We start from the raw sequence: 21,902 nt of genomic DNA on the forward strand, positions 1-21,902 counted from the left end.
ACTAAAACTGCAGTCTACTGCAACACTGGGTGTCATTCAGACTTAAACCATGACAATATGCTCTAGGGCTACACAGGGCCAAGGTTGCAGGAGTGGCATTAATCAAACATGGTATATTGTGTAAAGCAAACAAAATCTTTGTAGGTTCCGGTGTCTCTATACTGCGGTTTGTTTGAGGAGCATCCTGACACTGTCGCTCTGTTACAGCTCTGTTTACGTAGCAATCCCCAGACAGCCAGCCCTCTTCCAGACGTGCAAACTGCTGTGGTTAATCTTGGCTGAAGTGTTATCAAGTTTAATTGTGTGTGTGAGGTTTGTTTGGGAGCAGGGCCCATGTTCCTTGCGCTCAGTGATCATACAGGCTCAATTCTCGTCACCCCACTCAACCATACTAATTATTTTCACGCACGCACTCTCTCTTCAGATTCACTTTCACTTCTTCTCGCTCTCTCTCTGTCTGCCTTTCTGTATTAATAAGATTTTATTACACACACACACACACACACACACACACACACACACACACACACACGTTATTCTATCCTCGTGGGGACTTCAAATTAATTTCCATTCAAAATCCTATTTTCCCTAACCCTTACCATAGCCCTAACCTTATCTGGAACCTGAAACCTTACTCCTAAACGCCTAAAAGAACCAACACACACACTCATATTTTTAATTCAGTGTCCATGTTGTGGACAGCCATCTCTAGCACATTGTTGTTGGCCAGTGAGATGTTGGGCACTAAGGAAGGGCCTGCCTGGGGAGTTCTCAGTGTCTTGGCGGTGATGCAAGCCAAGATAAACGGAGGAGGAGGTGTAATATCTCTGTGACAGTCCCAGTTGTGCTCTCTTTCACTCAGCGTTGAGAGAAGGGGACATGCAGTTGGACGGGGCCCAGATATTGAGCCCTCAGCAGACCTCTACTCTGCCCAGACCCTTTGGCTGCTGTAATCTCTGCTTATCTCAACCAACACAATGGGCTTTGCTGCTGTCCTGTAGTGTCCATGTTCACTGCTCTATAATGTAGCTCTCTCTCTCTCGCTCTCTGTCTCTCTCTCTGGTCTGTCTCTCTGGTCTGTCTCTCTCTCTGGTCTGTCTGTCCTTAACTTCTTGGTGACAGGGGGCAGTGTTTTCACGTTCGGATGAAATGCATGCCCAAATTCAACTGCTTGCTACTCATCCCCAGAAGATAAGATATGCATATCATTAGTATATTTGGATAGTAAACACTCTGAAGTTTCTAAAACTGTTTGAATCATGTCTGTGAGTATAACAGAACTTATTTAGCAGGTGAAACCCCGAGGACAAACCATTCAGATTTTTTCTTTGAGGTCACTCTCTTTTCAATGGGTTTTCATTGGGAATTGAAGGGACCTTCTTGCAGTTCCTATTGCTTCCACTGGATGTCACCAGTCTTTAGAAATTGGTTGAGGTTTTTTCTTTGTGTAATGAAGAAGTACGGCCATCTTGAACGAGGGTCACTTGAAGTGTACTGTTAGATAGAGGCGCGTGACCAGAAAGCATGCTAAAGTTTGTATTCTTCCTGTATTGAACACCCAGTCTTCAATTTTATCGATTATTTACGTAAAAAAATACCGAAAGTTGTATTACAGAAGTAGTTTGTCAAAACATTTCAAAGTTTACAGGTAACTTTTGAGATATTTTGTAGTCACGTTGCGCAAGTTGGAACCGGTGTTTTTCTGGATCAAACGCGCCACATAAATGGACATTTTGGATATATATCGACGGAATTAATTGAACAAAAGGACCATTTGTGATGTTGATGGGACATATTTGAGTGCCAACCAAAGAAGCTCGTCAAAGGTAAGGCATGAATTATATTTTTATTTCTGCGTTTTGTGTCGCGCCTGCAGAGTTGAAATATGCTTTTCTCTCTTTGTTTTCTATGGTGCTATCCTCAGATAATAGCATCGTTTGCTTTCGCCGAAAAGCCTTTTTGAAATCTGACATGTTGGCTGGATTCACAACATGTGTAGCTTTAATTTGCATGTGTGATTTAATGAAAGTTAAATTTTTATAGTAATTTATTTGAATTTGGCGCTCTGCATTTTCCCTGGCTTTTGGCCAGGTGGGACGTCGTCCCACATATCCCAGAGAAGTTACCTTCTTGGGGCACCCATCCCGTTAGCGGGATCATTTTCGTCAACATCTGCTGAATTGCAGAGTGCAAAATTAAAATTAAATTACTAAAAATATAAAATTTTCATGAAATCACAAGTGCAATATAGCAAAACACAGCTTAGCTTGTTGTTAATCCACCTGGCATGTCAGATTTCTAAAAAAGCTTTACAGCGAAAGCAAACCAAGTGTTTATGTGAGGACATCTGTCTCAGCAGACAAAACATTACAAACAGCTAGCAGCAAAGTAGATTGGTCACGAAAGTCAGAAAAGCAACAAAATTAATCGCTTACCTTTGATGATCTTTGGATCATTTGCACTCACAAGACACCCAGTTACACAATAAATGTTCCTTTTTGTTCGATAAAGATTCCTTTTTATATCCAAAAACCTCAATTTGGTTGGCGTGTTTTGTTCAGAAATCCACAGGCTCGTGCAGGTCATGACGGGCAGATGAAAATTCCAAATAGTATCCGTAAAGTTCGTAGAAACATGTCAAACGTTTTTTTATATTCAAGCCTCAGGTTGTTTTTACAATAAATAATCGATAATATTTCAACCGGACCGTAGCTTTTTCAATAGGAGAGCGAGAGAAAATGTCTGCTCCAAGCTGTTGCGCATGCAAAACTCTGGGGACACACAGCCATCCACTGACGCGATGTGATCGTTCTCGCTAATTTTTCAGAATACAAGGCTGAAACTATGTCTAAAGACTGTTCACACCATGTGGAAGCCATAGGGAATGGAATCTGGTTGATACCCCTTTAAATGGAGGGAAGGCATGCAATGGAACAGGGAGCTTGCAAAATAAGAGGCACTTCCGGGTTGGATTTTCCTCAGGTTTTCACTTGCAATATCAGTTCTGTTAAACTCGCAGACAATATTTTGACCGTTTTGGAAACTTTAGAGTGTTTTCTATCCTAACCTGACAATTTATATGCATATTCTAGCTTCTGGGCCTGAGAAATAGGCCGTTTTATTTGGGTGCGTTTTTCATCTAAATACTTCCCCCTACACTCAACAGGTTAAGGCGTCAGCATGCTTCAGATCGCATACTCCCTTTAAAAGACCTTCAATTGAAAAACAAGAAAAAAGCGGCAATAGTACTGTTTAGTACTATTTTTTGCTGAAGAGATCTCTCATTGAATGACAACAAATACCAATCCCTGGTGAAAGGGCATAGATTTTGGCTCCGAACTTCGGCTTACCGCCAGAAAATGTTTTCCGTGGCTTGGAACGGCAGAAAAACCCCTAACCGAACTCCATAAGGAACAAAAATGTCATCATAATATATGCACAAACTCTACCAAACTGTTTCGGGTGGGAAACATGCGGACGCCTTTTGTGTATTTGTGTCCATCGTCTGCTCTTGGCTTAGTTTTAAAAGGGAGTGATTGGCTTTTGATGCCTCGTTAGTGCAGATGACAACGTTTGTCCACTGTGTGTTACACTTCCCAGCCACCTAAGGTCATATGAGTGGATATGTCTGAGAGAAGCGTTCTCTTTAATTTGCTTATTTTAGTTGGAATATGTACTGAGCTGCCGTGCTCCCGGTAGACAGAGAGCCAGTCCGTCTCCAGCCCCAGACTCTGAGCCCAGTATCAGGGTCCCTCTGGAGAGGGGGGAGGGGGTACAGCAGCATCACTGGGAGTGGACGTGACCATGCGAAACTCAAATGCATTTCTCTCTCATGCGCACACATACACTCTCACACTCTTTCTCACTCCCCAATATACTCCCCTCTGTCGGGCTCACTTACCCATAAAGCAGTGGACCTGACAGCTCAATTGGAGCTGTGGTATCTGGAGGTCCACTCCTGTACAGTAGAGCTGTGCTCTCGGAGGTGGATGGTGATTGATTTAGCCATTACCACTTAGGATAAATAACGTAGGGGCTTTTCCGCTTAGATCTTCAGCAGCAACTGCTTTTAAAAGATTCAAGCAGCGGTTCTGGCTTTCTGACGTCGTGTCATAACGATTGCCACATCCATGTTTCTGAGCGAGGTGGCCGAACATTTAGTAAGACAAACACAGATTGGCCAACCATAACTAGCCAATCGGTCACGCAAAGTAGACACATTTATTGGGCAACTCACTGGGACTGCTGAGTACTGGGTGACTATAGCACCTCTCTCTCGTTTTCCAGAGAGCCACTCTGTGTGACTGACTGACACTGACTCCTGCCTGCCTGCTCAGAGCTAATGACCCAGCAGTACCTGTCCCAAACACAATCCCCCTGCACCGTTCAGTAATCTTTCACTCAGTGTGTGTTTACAGTCACACACACACACACCATGCCTCTCAACCACATCAACAATAAGATGGTGGCATTAGAGTATGCAGCAGTCGTGCGCTGATTAGGAAATGGAGTCTCGATAAATCAACCCCAGAGGGGTTTTTAACACTTCATCTAGCAATGCAGTGCCTCACAATGTGCTGTCGAAATATCCCTCTTTTAAAAACCTATAAGATTGTGAATTTGAGAAGGGGCTGCCTATTTTTGGACATTTCTCAAACACACACACACACACACGTCCCCAGCAGCCAATGAGCGCATGATTATTTGAGCTACTTTGGATATCACAACCCTGTTGACAGATGCATCTGCTGTGTAAATCTTTATGTATTTTCACTCTAAATTCACTATAATACTGTATTTGTCTTGCCCTGCGTGTCCGGGAGCCTTAATGCCTGCCAAGCTTTCTGTCCTCTGAGCAGTGATCAATGAACCAGAGATTGAAAAACATTTGCTCTGATTTTTGTCTTCTCCACATGTTGAGCTTGTTTGATGAATGAGAGCAATGTATTTTTTACACGCATGCACACACAGATGGCCACGTTCTTTTTCTCACCGCAAATCACGTTTTGCTCCAGTTTCCATTCCATTCAATGTGCAGTATAAGGATTTGTTTTCACATTCATGAAGGGTGCCTTCCTGTATATATTGTCCCACACAGCATACTGTATCATGAATCCAAAATGATTGGGACCCAATTTCTTAGAAGGCATACATGAATGTGGCATACTGTCTGTCTGTTATCCTGCAGTCTTTATCATGCTGTCTCGATTGGCCCAGGTTGAGTTGGCTTGTGTGATCCTATAGGCTTTGTTTTCCTTATTATCTCAAATTAGCTCAGCATACAGCCATCTGTCATATCAGCACTACTGTCATATTTTCTTCATCCTGCCACCTGAAGTCTAGCCCCCAGGCGTTTGCTCTTTCTCTCTCTCTCTCCTCCTGTTCCTTCTCCTCCCCATCTCTTCTTCTCTTTCTCTCCCTTTGTCTCTTTTCCTCACTGGTTTCAGCTTCTCTCATTCTCTTTCTCCAATTTGACCCTTTTCTCCCTCCCCTGCTTCTTGGGTCATGTTGAACTTATTCAGAATAGATGAACCCGGTAGAATCTCAATTAGAAGAGGCAGGGATGTATTAACTCATTTCTCACAGATATGAATATTCAGTGTAAACAGTGCAGCTTTATGCACGGCAGTCATCTCTTGTTAGAGAGAGTTTTGATATGTCAGTGCACAGCATAATATTGAGATGGCCTGACATTAGACTCACCCTTTGAGGCAGGTATGCCAACACTCCTCCAATGATCTAACAAGAAACTCTTCTACTGTTTGCTTAATAGATTCCATGAAACATGTTTTTATTTCTACCTCACCTGTGTAAAGGCTTTCAGAAAGCTGTGGTGAAGAACAGCACATGCATCAACCATTCATTGTACAGCGATCCATCCCTGATAGGCCTAATTCTTCTGCTCTTCAAACTTGACTCAGACAGGCACTTGATTTGGTCCCAGGCAGTGTGAAAGACTGAAATGTCTGAAATTATATAGAAAGAGTGTAGTGTCCCCTTAAGCCTTTGTTTTCAATCAGGGGGAAAGTGTGGCCATGATATTGTGTCTGCTGTAGAATCCGTTATGGCTCACATCACACATGCCTTGGGCCTACAACCTGTAAATTGAGTGAAGACTAATTTTATACCATGACCCATGATCTTCCCAGAAAAATAGCTGCTTACTGTATCACTTTCAGTGTTCTGAGGTAACGCTATTTAGAGGAGTGGAAGGGGACAATAATGCAATCCTTTATACTTTATATGACAACTTACTAGTACAGTAGTCTGTAATAGTTAGAGGTATGAGAAACAATGCCCTCTCTCTGAGTGAATGTTTTTTCTGTAACTAATGCATTCCATGACTTGAAGTGCTTCATGACTACTGTACCAAACGACAGCCATGCTCTCTACGACCAGGGTTTCACAATCAAATTGTATTTGTCACATGCACTGAATACAACGGTGTAGACCTTACAGTGAAATGCTTACTTAACCTCTTGCTTCTACCCTCTACTTTTTTGAACATTCTGTTAAAAATCGCGCAACATTTCAGCGCCCTGCTACTCATGCCAGGAATATAGTATTTGCATATGATTAGTATGTGTGGATAGAAGACACTCAGACGTTTATAAAACTGGTTAAATCACGGCTGTGGCTATAACATAACATGCGTTTCATCGGAAAGCGCAGGAAAAACTGATCACTGAAAATGGAAAAATATATTGCTGCGCTACTTGAACCCATTGATAAAGGTGAACCACAATTAATGAGCTGAGGTTGCAGTACCTACAGCTTCCACACGGTGTCTAGAGTCTTGTCATTTGCCTACGAGTTGTTTCTTGGTCAAACACATGCAAGGCAGCGCATTTCTTCAGGTCTAGGACCGGATATTTTGGTTGAGTTTCTAGCCGGACATTTTTCCAGACGGACAGCTATAGAATATACTTCGTCTTGTGATTAATTTGATCGCTTATTAACGTTTACTAATACCTAAAGTTGCATTACAAAAGTATTTCGAAGTGTTTTGTGAAAGTTTATCGTCGACTTTTTGAATTAAAAAAAATGACGTTACGTTATGAAACGCTGTTTTTTTTCGTTGATCACACAGTCTACATATAACGATATCTAGGCTATATATGGACCGATTTAATCGAAAAAAAGACCCAATAGTGTTTATGGGACATCTAGGAGTGCCAACAAAGAAGATGGTCAAAGGTAATGAATGTTTTCTATTTTATTGTGCGGTTTGTGTAACGCCGAAATGCTAATTATTTTGTTTACGTCCCCTGCGGGTCTTTTGTGTTGTAGTGTATTGTTGCATGCTATCAGATAATAGCTTCTCATGCTTTCGCCGAAAAGCATTTAAAAAATCTGACTTGTTGCCTGTATTCACAACGAGTGTAGCTTTAATTCAATACCCTGCATGTGTATTTTAATGAACGTTTGAGTTTTAACTAATACTATTAGCATTTAGCGTAGCGCATTTGCATTTCCAGAGCTCTAGTTGGGACGCAAGCGTCCCGAGTAGAAGCAAGAGGTTAACCAACAATGTAGTTTTAAGAAAAGGAAAAAAAAGTAAGAGTCTATGTGCGGGAGCACCGGTGTCGAGGTAATATGTACATGTAGGTAGAGTTATTAAAGTGACTGCATAGATGATAAGAGAGTAACAGCAGCATAGAAGAGGGGGGGCTATTTAAATAGTCTGGGTAGCCATTTGATTAGCTGTTCAGGAGCCTTATGGCTTGGGTAGGAACTGTTTAGAAGCATGTTGGACCTAGACTTGGCGCTCCGGTACCGCTTGCCGTTGGAGAACAGTTTATGACTAGGTAGGCTGGAGTCTTTGATAATTTGTATGGCCTTCCTCTGACACCGCCAGGTATAGAGGTCCTGGATGGCAGGAAGCTTGGCCCCGGCGATGTACTGGGCCGTACGCGCTACCCTCTGTAGTGTGTTGCGGTCGGAGGCCGAGCAGTTGCTATACCAGGCAGTGATGCAACCCGTCAGGAAGCTCTCGATGGTGCAGTTGTAAAACCTTTTGAGGATCTGAGGAACCATGCTAAATATTTTCTCCTGAGGGGGAATAGGTTTTTTCATGCCCTCATCATTATTGTCATGGTGTGTTAGTTTGTTGTTGATGTGGACGCCAAGGAACTTGACGCTCTCAACCTGCTCCGCTACAGCCCCGTCGATGATAATGGGGGCATGCTCGGTCCTCCTTTTCCTGTAGTACACAATCATCTTCTTTGTCTTGATCATGTTGAGGGAGAGGTTGTTGTCCTTGCACCACACGGTCAGGTCTCTGACCTCCCCCCTATAGGCTGTCTCATTGTTTTCGTTATGTCATCAGCAAACTTAATGATGGTGTTGGGGTCGTGCCTGGCTTTTCAGTCATGAGTGAACATGGAGTACCAGAGGGGACTGAGCATGCACCCCTGAGGGGCCCCCATGTTGAGCATCAGCGTGGTGGATGTGTTGTTACCTAGCCTTTCCACCTGGGGGTGGCCTGTCAGGAAGTCCAGGATCCAGTTGCAGAGGGAGGTTTGAGGGCACTAGGGTGTTGAACGCTGAGCTGTAGTAAATGAATAGCATTCTTACATAGGTGTTCCTTACATAGGTGGGAAAGGGCAGTGTGGAGTGTAATAGAGACTGCATCATCTGTGGATTTGTTGGTGCGTTATGCAAATTGGAGTGGGTCTAGGGATTCTGGGATAATGGTGTTGATGTGAGCCATGACCAGCCTTTCAAAGCATTTCATGGCTACAGACATGAGTGCTACGGGTTGATAGTCATTTCGGCAGGTTACCTTAATGTTCTAGGGCACATGGACTATGGAGGTCTGCTTGAAACACGTTGGTATTATAGACTCAGACAGGGGGAGGTTTAAAATGTCAGTGAAGACAGTACACATCCTGGTAATCCGTCTGGCCCAGCTGTCCAGAACAGCTGATGCTCTCATGCATGTTTCAGTTTTACTTTCCTCGACGCGAGCATAAAGTTATTTAGTCAATCTGGTAAGCTTGTGTCACTAGGCAGCTCTCGGTTGTGCTTCCCTTTGTAGTCTGTAATAGTTTGCAAGTCCTGCCACATCCGACAAGCGTTGGAGTCGGTGTAGTACGATTCGATCTTAGTCCTGTATTGGAGCTTTGCCTGTTGATGGTTCATCAGAGGGCATGGAGGGATTTCTTACAAGCTCCCGGGTTAGAGTCCCACTCCTTGAAAGCTGCAGATCCAACCTTTATCTCAGTGCAAATGTTGCCAGTAATCATAGCTTCTGGTTGGGTTATGTACTGGTCGACCGATTTAATCGGAATGGCCGATTTCAAGTTTTCATAACAATCGGAAATCGGTATTTTTGGGCGCCAATTTTATTTATTTTATTTTTTAAATGTAAATTACATTTAAAAAAATTATACCTTTTTATTTAACTAGGCAAGTCAGTTAAGAACACATTCTTAGTTTCAATGACTGCCTAGGAACGGTGGGTTAACTGCCTTGTTCAGGGGCAGAACAACAGATTTTCACCTTGTCAGCTCGGGGGATCCAATCTTGCAACCTTACAGTTAACGAGTCCAGCTCAATAACGACCTGCCTCTCTCGTTGCACTCCACAAGGAGACTGCCTGTTGATTTTCCCATGATGTCAAGTAAAGAGGCACTGTAGGCCTGTAGGTCAAGCAAAGAGTTTGAAGGTAGGCCTTGAAAAACACCTCCAATTGACTCAAATGATGTCAATTAGCCAATCAGAAGCTTCTAAAGCCATGACATCATTTTCTGGAATTTTCCAAGCTGTTTAACGGCACAGTCAACTTAGTGTATGTAAACTTCTGACCCACTGGAATTGTGATACAGTCAATTATAAGTTAAATAATCTGTCTGCAAAAATAGTTTGAAAGTACTTATCATACACAAAGTAGATGTCCTTACTAACTTGCCAAAACTAGTTTGTTAACAAGAAATTTGTGGAGTGGTTGAAAAACGAGTTTTAATGACTCCAACCTAAGTGTAGGTAAACCTCCGACGTCTGTCCTGTCTGTCCGTCTGTCTGTCTGTCTGAACCGACACCTCCCAAATAAATATATATTTTTTTACATTTACAGCTGTGTAATGGTGATAAATGTCCATTGGGAGGTGTCGGCAGGGTCATGTTTGTTGGGGGGTAGAACATCCTTAAGGGGATCCTCAAGGATGGGGCAGTGGTAGGAAGTCCGGGAGGCAGGAGAGGGAGAGAGGGAGGAGGTTACTGCCTTTTGGCTATTCAGACTCCTGATGGTCTGGGGGTAGAAGCTATTGGCCAGTCTGACTGTTTTTAATAGTCCTATGATACTCCTATACTGCCCCTGTCTGAGTGATGGCCGTGGAACAGCCGTGGCTCGGGTGGCTGAGGTCGTTGATGGTCTTCCTGCAGCAGCTGGTGTTGTAGATCTTTTGGAGGGCAGGCAGTGTGCATCCAATGGCGTGTTCGGCTGAGTGTACCACGCTCTGTAGAGCTTTGCGGTCAGCTGCGGAGGAGTTACTATACCAGGCTGTGTTGGTCTCAATGGTGCTTCTGTAGAATACTATGAGGTCCTTCAGGGAGAGGCCAAATGTCTTCAGCCTGCTGAGGTTTGTGAGGTTTGACTATTTCAGCTCATCGTAGATGTGTAAGTGGAGGAACTTGAAGATTTTGACTGTCTTCACGACGGCCCAGTTGAGGATGGGGGTGCTCCCAACCTAGTTCCTCCTGAATTCCACGATCAGCTCCTTTGTTTTTCTGATGTTGGGGTAGAGTTTTTACCTGGCACCATGCCATCCAGGTGCCTATGTCCTCTGTGTAGGCAGTTTCATCGTTGTTGGTAATCCGGCCTATTACTGTCGTGTCGTCAGCGAACTTGATGAGGGAGTTGGAACTGTGTGAGGCCACGCAGTCATGGTTATAAAGGGAGTACAGGAGGGGACGGAGGGCACCCTTGTGGGGCCCCCGTGTTGAGGTTCAGTTTGGAGGAGATCATGTTGTCTACCTTCACTACCTGGGGGCGGCCGCCAGGAAGTCAGGACCCAGTTGCATAGGGAGGAGTTCAGTCCCAGGTTTGTGAGCTTTGATGAATTTACAGGGCACTGTGGTATTGAAGGCCGAGCTGTAGTCGTTGAACAGCATCCTCACATATATGCATTCCTTTTGTCCATGTGGGTAAGGGCATTGGCAATTGCGTCATCCGTGGATCTGTCAGGGTGGTAGGTGAATTGGAGAGGGTTGAGTGTGTCGGGAAGGGAGGTGATGTGGTCTTTGACTTGCGTCTCTAACCACTTTGTGATGAATGAAGTGAGTGCTAATGTAGATGTATGCCCCAGGAAGACCCCATTGTGTGAGATTATATGAGTATGTTTATGCCCAGTGTGTGCAATGTTCCTGTGTTTGTATAACACCCACTTTCTTTCATAAAGGTGCAGCTGCAGCCAGCTACAATAACCTGCTCAGGCCCCAATCACTAATAGAATGTGTGAGTGTGCGCTGTGAAGGAAAGCAAAACAAAAAGCCACCGCTGCTGTTACGGAAATCTTTGAGTTTGGATCATAAATAGACATAATTACATCTCTGATTTGTGTGTCTGTGGTAAAACAATTGGAATGCCTCTCAAATTATTTTGTAAATACATTATGAGGAATTTGAGCTGCGTTTCAGGGACCTCACAAATCAAAATGTAATTTTGGACTCATGACGGCTGATATTGCGGGAGGAACATTACCGTTGCTCACACTTTAGGCCCTGATGCGTCGCCTCGCCAACGCTCCCAACACTTGTTCAGGCAGGAGGTATGGCGCCATTATTTTGGTAATGTTGCCTCTAAATTGCTTGTTTTATTAGGGCTATTCCGTGCTCCATTGAGCAGTAAATTTGTAATAAGAAATACAATGACTTTTTCTTCTTCTCGGTCTCGGCTGTGCATTCGTTCCAGTTTTTTAAATTCCTTTGTCTGGACTGCGGCATACATTGGGACCCATTCTCATTCCATTCTATTACGCTGCACGCTGTTTGATAATGATGCTTTTCCCACCAATGACTGGAAATGACTTGGGATGAGGCCTGCATTCTAGCCATGCTAAAACACACAGGAGTAGGACTAGATGTAGTCCTACCTAGGGCTGTTGCAGTGACCGTATTACCGGCACTCATAAGTCATGACTGCAGTAAAATTCCACTTGACCGTTCAGTCACGGTAATCTCCTTTTATGCACTCTGGACATGCTTTGGTAGTACCCAACTTTCTAGCAGCCATGGGGTCCTAATGGCCTGGTACTCAGGGCTCTATTGTCCCTCTAACCACTGACATAAATGTAATCGAAAATGACATCAAACATGTATCATCTCAACAGTGTCCTGCTTTTAAAATACCACTGTGATGATCAATTTAAAGAAAGAAGTTCAGTAGCAGGTTGAAATTGTAAAACATGGTCGTTGTGGATGTAGTTTAAAAGCCTGACATAACAAAATGTATAGTGCTTTCTAAGGTGATGATTAATTAAAAACACCAAAATGCATATTAGAGCTTATACATTGGCTTATGAGCCCAAGCCCGAAAAGAAACCTGAATTAAAATTGATTGTGCCGTTATGCATTACATAGCCTACTGCATATTATGCATGGCAGAAAAACATAACAAAATATAAAAAATAAAACATAACATCATTTGTCTAGCCTATATTCTAAAATTAAACACATTTGAGTAATCTCCTTTGAGTGTGGACCATATTATTATGCATACTGGATGAACTTGGTTACCTTATGCTACCTCCAAAATGTCTGGGAGAGAACCCATAGCCCTAGGCCAGGGCTGCCCAACCCGCTTCCTGGAGATATACGGTCCTGTAGGTTTTCGGTCCAACCCTAATTTAGCGTATCTGATTCAGCTAGTTAAGGTCTTGTTGAGCAGCTAATTAGTAGAATCAGGTGTGTTAAATTAGGGTTGGACTGAAAACTCACAGGAAGGTAGATCTCCAGGAAGAGGGTTGAGCAGCCCTGCCCTAGGCCCTGCCCTAGATTCTGTTGGTTCATCGATTGTGCAGGGTGGATTACAGTTAGCCTAGAGTTGTAGGTAATTTGTATTTGAAATAGCCTAGTAAAAGGGATTTTTTTTCATAATTCTTTGGATGATATTACCTTTAGCTATACAGGATCTCACCACGATGCATTTCTGTCTTCTCCCCTCGCTTCTTTATTCCTTTCTCGGAGTGCCCAGATAAGAGGGGCTGTCAACAGATTAGTGAAATATGTTTAGTTGTGAAAACATGTTATTATCGATGTTCCCGAACAGATTTCACTCGATTTCCCAAATTAAGCACTGGGTAGCTGCAGGAACCAGGTTCGAGAGCCCATGGTATTCAAAGTTTGGGCGGAATATCACCTGTCGCACAGTGAAAGCATGCTCCTTAAACAGTAGTTGATGCTTGGAGTGAAATAAGGGTTCTTCTATTTATTTCTCAGCTGCTCATATGCTCATCTAAAAAACTGAAGTAGCCTACCTGGAATCATTGAAAAACGGACCGGCGGGAAAGCATGGCCTCCATTCACTATTCGAGTGCATCCTGCCCATTGGATAATGGGCCATTCTAATCTAAACTCATTTGACATATTAGTAAAGACCAGATTAAATAGAGAATCGTCTGAGGGGGGAAAATATGATCACTTGATGAGGAGGACAGCTGTACAGTCACCAATAGCCTTTAGTTGCATGTTGCATATGTTCAGATTTTTAAGACATTCCAAGGTTTGTGTCATTTACAACTAAAGTTGCCAAAACTCTAAATCTAGTGTGTCGGACATGTTTCAAATGATCACTTTACTCTCAACATAGCCACTTCATATGCGTAATGGGAAAAATCCTTTATTTATTAAATTATATTATTCTTACTATCATGTCATATAAAATAGCTTATCTTGTCTGCTAAATGAACTAGCCTACAGTTTATGGCATGCCACATAGCCAGATAACATACAGTAAGCCAACTCATATTCTGTTTTTCTGAAGTACATTTTCTTCACATAATGTTTCTGTAGACCTGCCTAAAATAAATAAAGGATTCATTGTGATGGTGTCTAATTGATTTATTATTTTATTGATTTATTTATTCTTTTTAAATGTAGATGTTCCAACGGCGTACATCAGCGGCTTGTATGTGTGGAGGTCTGGAGATGCTGAATGTGTTTGTTAATTAACGGTCAATTACCGGTAGACCGGCAGACTTTTGCATGACAATAACCTGCTGACAAAATGTTAACCGCCACAGCCCTAGACCTAACCTGGCATACATAGTTAAATAAATTGCGTTCCCCATCAACTTTAGAAGTAGCCTTATTAATTGATTAACATCAAACGGTATGATATTGTCTTGAGTATCCAATGAGCCGTCAGATTCCGTGCAACCCCTGTCTCTGCTGAGTGAGGGATTTGGAGAAGACTGGATTCTGAGCATTGTAAAGCTGGCCAACATGGATAGACTCTCCTAGTCTCTGTCCACACCTCCCTCCTTAGCCAGCCAAAACTGCCTCACATACACTTCAAGCACTGTTAAGCCCACTGTTATCTCCCCCTCTAGAAAACAAGCCTGTCGTTTGAGGAGTGCAAGCACTCACAAATACAATGAGAGCTCTATGACTGTTGTCTCCAGCAAGATCACTCCTGTCTTGTGTTTATCAGAAGTGTTGGGATCAGGTTCCGGCACAGCTGGACCTAATACATCCTTTTATACTAGCCAAGTGGACAGGACAGCAATATTGTACTATCTGATACCTAATGCTTTCAACTATGGGGCATTTCCACTTGAGACTTACCCCATTGTTTTACCAAAAAGGATCAGACTTTTGTGTTTCCAGCCTCCTCGGAACGGCTCTGTGTCTCACCGTGCCATGGCCTCGGTGGACCTGCTCTGACTTGGGGAAAAGGCCAGTCCACTGGTACTGTTCAGCCTGCATTGACTTAACAAAGGCGAACTGAGCTAGGGCTGCACAATTAATCGATTGCACATTGTAATCTCAATATTGACATGTGCAGTATCTATATTGCAATAGTCCTCTTTAAAATCTCAAATCAAATAAGTTTATTTGTCACGTGCGCCGAATACAACAGGTGTAGACCTTACAGTGAAACGCTTACGTACAGGCTCTAACCAATAGTGCGGAAAAAAAGGTGTGTGTGTGTGTAGGTAAGTAAAGAAATAAAACAACAGTTAACTTGGAACTACCCATCCCGGATCCGGGAGAATTGTCATCAACTACACTAATTAGCATGAAATATTACTAGAAAATATTCATGAAATCACAAGTGAAATATAGCGAAACACAGCTTAGCCTTTTGTTAATCGCCCTGTCATCTCAGATTTTGAAATTATGCTTTACAGCCAAGCAAGACAAGCATTTGTGTAAATTTATCGATAGCCTAGCATAGCATTATGTCCAGCTAGCAGCAGGAAGCTTGGTCACGAAAATCAGAAAAGCAATCAAATGAACCGTTTACCTTTGATGATCTTCGGATGTTTTCACTGACGAGACTCCCAGTTAGACAGCAAATGTTCCTTTTGTTCCATAAAGATTTATTTTTATACCCGAAATACCTCCGTTTGTTGGTGACGTTATGTTGAGAAATCCACCGGAAATAGCCGTCACGACAACGCCGAAAAATCTTCCAAATTATATCCATAATATCGACAGAAACATGGCAAACATTTTTTATAATCAATCCTCAAGGTGTTTTTCAAATATCTATTCGATAATATATCAACCAGGACAATTGGCTTTTCAGCAGGAGCAAGAGGAAAAATGACTACCTCCTTCTTTTACGCAAGAATCACTCTGAGAGCCCTCAGCTGGCCATTTACGCAATGTAGTCGTTTACGCTCATTCTTCAACATAAGGCGTGAAACTACGTCAAAAGGCTGTAGACACTTTAGGGAATACGTAGAAAAAGGAATCTGGTTGATATCCCTTTCAATGGCCAATAGGGATGCATAGGAACACAACGGTTTCAAAATAAGAGGAACTTCCTGATTGGATTTTCCTCAGGGTTTCGCCTGCAATATCAGTTCTGTTATACTCACAGACAATATTTTTCTGTTATACTCACAGACAATAAACTACAAACCACAGATTTCCCACTTCTTGGTTGGATCTTTTCTCAGGTTTTTGCCTGCCATATGAGTTCTGTTATACTCACAGACATCATTCAAACAGTTTTAGAAACTTCTGAGTGTTTCCTATCCAAATCTACAAATTATAATTTGGGCACGCTTTTTATCCAAAATTCCCAAGGCTGCCCCCTACCCTAGGGAAGTTAAAGTGACTATGCATATATGACAAACAGAGAGTAGTAGTCTTTAAAGTGAACATAGTTCTCTTTGTATTCACACTGCTCTTGCCTTTGAATGAGGACTCAACTTTTTTTTTGTTGCCAGTTCACTTCACCTATTTTGAGGTCTGAGTCCTCTTTGCGTTCACATTCTATGTTTCGAGAAAAAACAAGATCTTTTTCCAACATTCACTCGATGCACTCGGGATGCACTAGGGAGTTTTTTTTACAAAGTGCAGGACATGCCATTCCATCACAATGTTATTGGACAGCTACTGTAGATGTAGCTAATGGATTGCATTTAGTTAAAAGATTAGATATAATTGTAATCAGAAGATACTGCATGTAAATATATGTGAATGTTAATGTAAATATTATTGGTAACATAATAAACAGCAGAAGAATAACTGCAGATTAAATAATGCTGTAATTGAAAATCGTCCACCCAATGTACACTACTGCCCCTTTAAGAGCTAGAATAGATTTAGTACCTTTTTACACTATTCAAATCCCACAATCAAATAAACAGCTTATAAAGCTCTCTTAGCTGAACTAAAAACTCCACACACATTTTGGAATTTCTGTTCATCCTTGACAATCGCTAATCAATATCCCAAAAACACGGGTTTTTTCCCACAAACCTGGGGTGTGATCATTATCCAAACATTCAACTAAAATGAGTGTTGGACAAATTCAGGTAGGTTCCTCGCCATTTCGTTCCGTCTGCTTCCGTTAAAGAAACGTTTTGCAACAGAATCGGCATAATGAATACGCCCCTGCGCATCATCTTCTCTCTTTTGTGGCCAATGTGAGGTGCATGGCAGGGAAAACACTGTTGCGCTAGTCTAGTGTGAGGGGTTATGACAGGGGAAATGTTGTTGCAGTAGTCTGGTGTGAGGGGTTATGACAGGGGAAATGTTGTTGCAGTTGTCTGGTGTGAGGGGTTATGACAGGGGAAATGTTGCAGTAGTCTCGTGTGAGGGGTTATGACGGGAAATGTTGTTGCAGTTGTCTGGTGTGAGGGGTTATGACAGGGAAATGTTGTTGCAGTTGTCTGGTGTGAGGGGTTATGACAGGGGAAATGTTGCAGTAGTCTCGTGTGAGGGGTTATGACAGGGGAAATGTTGTTGCAGTAGTCTAGTGTGAGGGGTTATGACAGGGGAAATGTTGCTGCAGTAGTCTGGTGTGAGGGGTTATGACGGGAAATGTTGCTGCAGTTGTCTGGTGTGAGGGGTTATGACAGGGGAAATGTTGCTGTAGTAGTCTGGTGTGAGGGGTTATGACAGGGGAAATGTTGTTGCAGTAGTCTGGTGTGAGGGGTTATGACGGGAAATGTTGTAGTAGTCTGGTGTGAGGGGTTATGACGGGAAATGTTGTAGTAGTCTGGTGTGAGGGGTTATGACGGGAAATGTTGTAGTAGTCTGGTGTGAGGGGTTATGACGGGAAATTTTGTTGCAGTAGTCTAGTGTGAGGGGTTATGACGGGAAATGTTGCTGCAGTAGTCTGGTGTGAGGGGTTATGACGGGAAATGTTGTAGTAGTCTGGTGTGAGGGGTTATGACGGGAAATTTTGTTGCAGTAGTCTAGTGTGAGGGGTTATGACGGGAAATGTTGCTGCAGTAGTCTGGTGTGAGGGGTTATGACGGGAAATGTTGCTGCAGTAGTCTGGTGTGAGGGGTTATGACAGGGGAAATGTTGTTGCAGTTGTCTGGTGTGAGGGGTTATGACGGGAAATGTTGTTGCAGTTGTCTGGTGTGAGGTGTTATGACAGGGGAAATGTTGTTGCAGTTGCCTGGTGTGAGGGGTTATGACGGGAAATGTTGTTGCAGTTGTCTGGTGTGAGGCGTTATGACGGGAAATGTTGTTGCAGTTGTCTGGTATGAGGGGTTATGACAGGGGAAATGTTGTTGCAGTTGTCTGGTGAGGGGTTATGACGGGAAATGTTGTTGCAGTTGTCTGGTGTGAGGGGTTATGACAGGGGAAATGTTGTTGCAGTTGTCTGGTGTGAGGGGTTATGACGGAAATGTTGTTGCAGTTGTCTGGTGTGAGGGGTTATGACAGGGGAAATGTTGCTGCAGTAGTCTGGTGTGAGGGGTTATGACGGGAAATGTTGCTGCAGTAGTCTGGTGAGGGGTTATGACGGGAAATGTTGTTGCAGTTGTCTGGTGTGAGGGGTTATGACAGGGGAAATGTTGCTGTAGTAGTCTGGTGAGGGGTTATGACAGGGGAAATGTTGTTGCAGTTGTCTGGTGAGAAGTTATGACGGGAAATGTTGTTGCAGTAGTCTGGTGAGGGGTTATGACGGGAAATGTTGTAGTAGTCTGGTGTGAGGGGTTATGACGGGAAATGTTGTAGTAGTCTGGTGTGAGGGGTTATGACGGAAATTTTGTTGCAGTAGTCTAGTGTGAGGGGTTATGACGGGAAATGTTGCTGCAGTAGTCTGGTGTGAGGGGTTATGACGGGAAATGTTGCTGCAGTAGTCTGGTGAGGGGTTATGACAGGGGAAATGTTGTTGCAGTTGTCTGGTGTGAGGGGTTATGACGGGAAATGTTGTTGCAGTTGTCTGGTGTGAGGTGTTATGACAGGGGAAATGTTGTTGCAGTTGTCTGGTGTGAGGGGTTATGACGGAAATGTTGTTGCAGTTGTCTGGTGTGAGGGGTTATGACGGAAATGTTGTTGCAGTTGTCTGGTGTGAGGGGTTATGACAGGGAAATGTTGCTGCAGTAGTCTGGTGTGAGGGGTTATGACGGAAATGTTGCTGCAGTAGTCTGGTGTGAGGGGTTATGACGGGAAATGTTGTTGCAGTTGTCTGGTGTGAGGGGTTATGACAGGGAAATGTTGTTGCAGTTGTCTGGTATGAGGGGTTATGACGGGAAATGTTGTTGCAGTTGTCTGGTGTGAGGGGTTATGACGGGAAATGTTGTTGCAGTTGTCTGGTGTGAGGGGTTATGACAGGGGAAATGTTGTTGCAGTTGTCTGGTGAGGGGTTATGATGGGGAAATGTTGCTGGAGTTGTCTGGTGTGAGGGGATATGACAGGGGAAATGTTGTTGCAGTAGTCTGGTGTGAGGTTATGACGGGAAATGTTGTTGCAGTTGTCTGGTGTGAGGGGTTGCGACAGGGGAAATGTTGTTGTAGTAGTCTGCTGTGAGTGGTTATGATGGGAAATGTTGTTGCAGTAGTCTGGTGTGAGGGGTTATGACAGGGGAAATGTTGTTGCAGTTGTCTGGTGTGAGGGGTTATGACAGGGGAAATGTTGTTGCAGTTGTCTGGTGTGAGGGGTTATGACGGGAAATGTTGTTGCAGTTGTCTGGTGTGAGGTGTTATGACAGGGGAAATGTTGTTGCAGTTGTCTGGTGTGAGGGGTTATGACGGGAAATGTTGTTGCAGTTGTCTGGTGTGAGGGGTTATGACGGGAAATGTTGTTGCAGTAGTCTGGTGTGAGGGGTTATGACAGGGGAAATGTTGTTGCAGTTGTCTGGTGTGAGGGGTTATTACGGGAAATGTTGTTGCAGTTGTCTGGTGTGAGGGGTTATGACAGGGGAAATGTTGTTGCAGTTGTCTGGTGTGAGGGGTTATGATGGGAAATGTTGTTGCAGTTGTCTGGTGAGGGGTTATGACAGGGGAAATGTTGCTGCAGTAGTCTGGTGTGAGGGTTATGACGGAAATGTTGCTGCAGTAGTCTGGTGTGAGGGGTTATGACGGGAAATGTTGTTGCAGTTGTCTGGTGTGAGGGGTTATGACAGGGGAAATGTTGCTGTAGTAGTCTGGTGTGAGGGGTTATGACAGGGGAAATGTTGTTGCAGTTGTCTGGTGTGAGGGGTTATGACAGGGGAAATGTTGTTGCAGTTGTCTGGTGTGAGGGGTTATGATGGGAAATGTTGCTGGAGTTGTCTGGTGTGAGGGGATATGACAGGGGAAATGTTGTTGCAGTAGTCTGGTGTGAGGGGTTATGACGGGAAATGTTGTTGCAGTTGTCTGGTGTGAGGGGTTATGACAGGGGAAATGTTGTTGTAGTAGTCTGCTGTGAGTGGTTATGATGGGAAATGTTGTTGCAGTAGTCTGGTGTGAGGGGTTATGACAGGGGAAATGTTGTTGCAGTTGTCTGGTGTGAGGGGTTATGACAGGGGAAATGTTGTTGCAGTTGTCTGGTGTGAGGGGTTATGACGGGAAATGTTGTTGCAGTTGTCTGGTGAGGTGTTATGACAGGGAAATGTTGTTGCAGTTGTCTGGTGTGAGGGGTTATGACGGGAAATGTTGTTGCAGTTGTCTGGTGTGAGGGGTTATGACGGGAAATGTTGTTGCAGTAGTCTGGTGTGAGGGGTTATGACAGGGGAAATGTTGTTGCAGTTGTCTGGTGTGAGGGGTTATTACGGGAAATGTTGTTGCAGTTGTCTGGTGTGAGGGGTTATGACAGGGGAAATGTTGTTGCAGTTGTCTGGTGTGAGGGGTTATGATGGGAAATGTTGTTGCAGTTGTCTGGTGTGAGGGGTTATGACAGGGGAAATGTTGCTGCAGTAGTCTGGTGTGAGGGGTTATGACGGGAAATGTTGCTGCAGTAGTCTGGTGTGAGGGGTTATGACGGGAAATGTTGTTGCAGTTGTCTGGTGTGAGGGGTTATGACAGGGGAAATGTTGCTGTAGTAGTCTGGTGAGGGGTTATGACAGGGAAATGTTGTTGCAGTTGTCTGGTGTGAGAAGTTATGACGGGAAATGTTGTTGCAGTAGTCTGGTGTGAGGGGTTATGACGGGAAATGTTGTAGTAGTCTGGTGTGAGGGGTTATGACGGGAAATTTTGTTGCAGTAGTCTAGTGTGAGGGGTTATGACGGGAAATGTTGCTGCAGTAGTCTGGTGTGAGGGGTTATAACGGGAAATGTTGTTGCAGTTGTCTGGTGTGAGGTGTTATGACAGGGGAAATGTTGTTGCAGTTGTCTGGTGTGAGGGGTTATGACGGAAATGTTGTTGCAGTTGTCTGGTGTGAGGGGTTATGACGGGAAATGTTGTTGCAGTTGTCTGGTGTGAGGGGTTATGACAGGGGAAATGTTGCTGCAGTTGTCTGGTGTGAGGGGTTATGACGGGAAATGTTGCTGCAGTAGTCTGGTGTGAGGGGTTATGACGGGAAATGTTGTTGCAGTTGTCTGGTGTGAGGGGTTATGACAGGGGAAATGTTGTTGCAGTTGTCTGGTGTGAGGGGTTATGACGGGAAATGTTGTTGCAGTTGTCTGGTGTGAGGTGTTATGACAGGGGAAATGTTGTTGCAGTTGTCTGGTGTGAGGGGTTATGACGGGAAATGTTGTTGCAGTTGTCTGGTGTGAGGGGTTATGACAGGGGAAATGTTGCTGCAGTAGTCTGGTGTGAGGGGTTATGACGGGAAATGTTGTTGCAGTTGTCTGGTGTGAGGGGTTATGACAGGGGAAATGTTGTTGCAGTTGTCTGGTGTGAGGGGTTATGACGGGAAATGTTGTTGCAGTTGTCTGGTGTGAGGTGTTATGACAGGGGAAATGTTGTTGCAGTTGTCTAGTGTGAGGGGTTATGACGGGAAATGTTGTTGCAGTTGTCTGGTATGAGGGGTTATGACAGGGGAAATGTTGTTGCAGTAGTCTAGTG

General features: G+C 43.7%; 1 protein-coding gene across 3 annotated transcripts in view; it reads left to right on the forward strand.

Moving 5' to 3' along the window:
* Positions 1-21,902, forward strand: part of LOC115138186 (succinate--CoA ligase [GDP-forming] subunit beta, mitochondrial) — a 134,971-nt gene that overhangs the window by 38,005 nt on the left and 75,064 nt on the right. The gene's annotated exons all lie outside the window — the stretch shown is intronic.

The sequence above is a fragment of the Oncorhynchus nerka genome, linkage group LG2, assembly GCF_034236695.1.
Source record: "Oncorhynchus nerka isolate Pitt River linkage group LG2, Oner_Uvic_2.0, whole genome shotgun sequence".
NCBI classification, from domain to species: domain Eukaryota; kingdom Metazoa; phylum Chordata; class Actinopteri; order Salmoniformes; family Salmonidae; genus Oncorhynchus; species Oncorhynchus nerka.